Raw genomic sequence first — 5000 nt, 5'->3', positions numbered from 1 at the left:
ATGAGAAAAGGGAGAGGACAGAGGAAGGGGTGAGTGGAGAATGTTTGTATATAGATAATGTTGTGATGCACTGGAGTAGGTGGGGGATAGGGGATGGGGGATGAGGATGTATATATGAATGATATTTTGACGCAGCCCGAAGGGATTTCTCCCAGTCTTCTTCTTCTTCTTCTTCTTCTTCTTCTTCTTCTTCTTCTTCTTCTTCTTCTTCTTCTTCTTCTTCTTCTTCTTCTTCTTCTTCTTTTATTTTATTTTATTTTATTATTTTTTTACATGAGGGGGGTCGCCGAATAAATGAAGCGACATTGCTGTGGATGCAATGTGTCTTGCTTCATTGTTTTTGAAACAGGGCAGTGGACGAGATGCAGGGATGACCCGTCATCCAGGAGGAGCTAAGATGAGAGGGAGGGAGGGGGGTGAATGGGAGTGGAGTCTTTGGGTATGGAATGGGTGGGAATAGATTTTATGTCTTTGGTTTTGGCTACTTCCCATGTAAGGGGAAAAATCCGTTGTTATATATATTTAGTATGTATGTATCATTATTATTGTTATTATTATTCTTTATTATCATCAATATTACTATCGTTATCACTACTGTTGTTTTTATTACTATAATTGTTATCACTTTTATTAGAATTATTAGTAATATAAGTATCATTAATATAAGTATCATTACAAGGCCGCGCAATAGCTCAGTGAATACATTGTCGCTGGTGGGCATGAGTTCGATTGAAGGAGCCGCTGTGGGTTTTGCCGCGTTGGTTCCCAATACTCCTGGCCAGGCAAGGAGGCGACACAACATCGACCTAAAAACCCAGCATTATACCGCAAGTAACAGAACTAGCCTTTCCAGGAGTTTCATAATTACCATTTTGTGGGCGTGTGAGGGTAGGGGGTGGCGAGTACAATTTAATTATGAATACTATCATTATTATTACTATCATTCATGTTACTGTTATCATTACCGTTATTCTAATAAAGACCAAATAGCTCCTTATGTTGACAAGATGATGCCACAGGTATAAACAAAATAGCCTGCCTTCTACCAGAGGAATAAGTGGAAGAAATTCTCCCTGGTGCGTAATGACAAGCAAACCTAAGTAGTTGCCATGGAAAACGATAGTATGACTTACCAGCCACCAGATTTTTTTTTTTTTTTTTTTTTTTTTTTGCTATGTATTAAAGATGATGATAAATCAAAGTAAAGTTTTATTCTTTGTAATATGAGACAAGTTCGTGGTAAACCTCTTGTCATATATACAAGAAAAGGTTTAATGTGAAGCTTCAAATCTTAAAAATGAGGTCGGTGTTGGATGGAACATGGGCACTTTCAGAAAAGTAGGTGACTGAAAGATGCAAACACGTGAAAAATTAGCAGCAGAGAGGAAGAAAGAGAATTGGTGAAGGCTGGGGAAAAGTAGAGATTAAGACAAGGACAGGCGTGGTTGGATACCTGGTGGTAACCAGCGGAAACTTTACCTAACAAACTATGCCACACAAGACGTTTCTTTAATATCTCGATTTGCATTACAAGAAGTGACTGCGCCTGCGGACACTGGTGTATAACCATTACTCTCTTAGCCTATACATATATACAATTTTAAGTATAATGAAATAAATTTCAATGAGTAGTTACACAACCATATGTGTAAATACGTGTATGCACTCTCTCTCTTTCCCTCTAACTCTCTCTCTCTCTTTCACACACACACACACACACACACACACACACACACACACACACACACACACACACACACACACACACACACACACAAAGACACACACACACAAACAAACACAAAGACACACACACACACACACACACACACACACACACACACACACACACACACACACACACACACACACACACACACACACACACACACACACACACACACACACACACACACACACACACAGACTCGGTGGCATAGTTGGTAGAGCGCTGAACTGGGAAGTAGAAGTGCTCCCATTACCCAGTTTGAATCCTGCCCAGGGCCGAAATTATTTCGGTATCGCTGTGCCTCGGGTCGTTACTCTGACTCTCGTGGGCGGGGAGTTGGGTGTGTGTGTGTGTGCAAGGTCATAGCATTACCCATAGATCGGACCTACGAGCTCTGAGCTCTCTTCCAGGAGGGAAATAGCTGTCGATCACGAGTCCAACATGTGATCCAAAGACCAAGTGAATACACACACACACATTTTCTCTCTCTCTATATATATATGTGTGTATATATGTATATATATATATATTCCAAATAAATCACGTGAACACGTGATCAGAAATATGCTGATAACCACTTAAGAAAGAGAAACCAGAAATCTCAAGCGCTTTCGTGTAATTCACATCCTCAGGGAAGAATACAGACCAAAGTACAATAGAAAGACAATATAAACCGAAAAGTGTAAACCTGGGAGAGGTCACCAGGATACATACGGTCACAAGGCCCCACACGGAACCACACGTAATTTGTCCTCTATTGGGATTAACCAAAATCCCCTATACCAAATTGTTTACAAATGTTCTCACACACATTTTCAAACAATTTGGTATAGGGGATTTTGGATAAGTAGAGGTTGCGTAGATCAGATTTTTGTGGTAAGACAGATATGTGAATAAGCTATAGGAAAAAGTAAGGATGTTTTGGGGGGTTTTATGGATCTGGAAAATGCTTATGACAGGGTAGACAGGAAGGCATTGTGGGAGGGTTTGCAGATAGACGGGATAGGAGGAAAGCTATTAAGAGTTGTCAAGAGTTTTTACGAGAGTAGTAGAGCATGGGTGAGGATTAGAAATGGAGAGATTGAGTGGTTCGAGGTAAAGGTGCGACTTCGTCAGGGATAGGTTATGTCGCTCTGGCTGTTCAACTTATACATGGAGGGGGTGGTGCGAGAGGTAAATGCAAGGGTAGTGGGTCAGGGATTGGATATTTTTAAAGAAAATGGAGAAAAGTGGGAGGTGAGCCAGGTGGTGTTTGTGGACGACACTGCGCTTGTAGCAGGATCAGAGGAGGGACTGAGGAAGTTGGTGCTAGAGTTTGGGAGAGTGTGTGAAAGAAGAAATTTGAAGATAAATGTGGGTAAAAGTAAGGTGATGAGATGTACAAGGGGTGAAAGTGGCAGAAGACTGGAAGTGAGCATTAAGGCAGAGCGACTGGAGGAAGGGGATAGTTTTAGATACTTGGGGGGTAATGTGACAGGAAAGGGCGGAATAGAGGTGGAGGTAGAATATAGACTGAGTGAAGCGAGTAAATGCCTTGGTGGATTAAAAAGTGTAATGAGGAATAGACATTTGGGAATGGAAGCTACGAGGAGATTGTATGAAGGAGTGATTGTGCCACAGCACTGCATGGGGTAGAAACATGGAACATAAGAAAGGAAGAGAGAAGGAGTTTGAATATGTTTGAGATGAGTTGTGTGAGAAGTATGATTGAGGTTACTAGGCTAGATAGAGTGAGAAATGAGGAGGTGAGGTGGGGTAAGGGAGTTGGGAGATAGGGTGGATGAAAGAGTATTGGGATGGTTTGGACACATGGAAAAATGAGTGAAGAAAGACTGGTAAAAGAGGTATGACAGGCAGATGTGGGGGGAGTGAACATGAGGGTGCGACCTAGGATGAGGTGGATGGATGGGGTGTAGGGGACTTTGGGGAAGAGGGGAATGTCTGTTGAGGAAGGAAGGGAAAGGACAGAAGACAGGGGTGAATGTAGAATGGTTGTATATGGATGATGATGTGATGCATGAGGTAGAATGGGCGGAGGGATGGGGTGATGTAGTATGTGTGAGTAAAATTTGACGCAGCCCAAAGGGATTTCTCCCCGTCTTCTCCTTTTCTGCATGGGGGGGGATGGAGAGGGAGGTCGCCGAAATAATGAAGCTGCCTTACTGTGGATGTGCTGTGTCTTGCGACACTGCCTCTGACCCAGGGCAGTGGACAAGATGCAAAGATGACCCGTCGTCCAGGAGGTGCCAAGATAAAAGGAAGGGTAGAGGGTAGAGGGGAGTGGAGCGTATCTAGGGATGGAATGGGTGGGAATGGTTTTTATGCCTTTTTCTTTTTGACTACCTCCCTTGTAAGGGGGAAAAGCCCTTGGTATATGTATGTATGTATGTATGTATGTATGTATGTATGTATGTATGTATGTATGTATGTATGTATGTATGTATGTATGTATGTATGTATGTATGTATGTATGTATGTATGTATGTATGTATGTATGTATGTATGTATGTATGTATGTATGTATGTATGTATGTATGTATGTATGTATGTATGTATGTATGTATGTATGTATGTATGTATGTATGTATGTATGTATGTATGTATGTATGTATGTATGTATGTATGTATGAAGCAACACAAAAGAAATCTATCAAACTGAACGGTAGTCATATCAAATACTCACGCGTAATAAATGGTTACATTAACTTAACAAATAAGAATCTCACCCAAGACCAAGAAAAACTGCTTAACATGGTCCTCAACTGCCACATAATTTTAAAGCAAAAGAGATTCCGGAAAAGAATCGAATGTGAAGTCTTTAATGATGAAGCGGAGAATTTGAAAAAGTGAACTGAAGTCACCGTTGAGCCATCCTTCAAGCTAGTAATCGCAGAGTCTACACAACATCAGTTTAATCAGAAATAAACACATCGAGTCCGCAAAACGGTTAAGATCAAGCCCATTACAATCAGGAAAGCGGATGAAGCGGCTACCTACTTACTCGTGGACACCTCCGAGTACTTGGATAAGATCGATACCATCACATGTTATAAAAAAAAAAAAAAAAAAAAAAATCCCACTAAATTTCCAAAGCGAAATTAAAACGACTAATAAAAGTGAGCAACACTGCCAGCAAAATAAAGTTTGACAAACTTACCGGTGAGTATGGTGTGGGTTACTGATACGGAACTATTAAAAAGCATAACCCTGGCAATAAACTCCCATCCATAGTATAGTCAATCTCTGCACCGACTTACAAACTTGCTAAAAA

This window comes from Oratosquilla oratoria, chromosome 8 (genome assembly GCF_046742065.1).
Source record: "Oratosquilla oratoria isolate Oo_2021 chromosome 8, ASM4674206v1, whole genome shotgun sequence".
Taxonomy (NCBI): Eukaryota; Metazoa; Arthropoda; class Malacostraca; order Stomatopoda; family Squillidae; genus Oratosquilla; species Oratosquilla oratoria.
Note: the sequence above shows the minus strand (reverse complement) of the source record.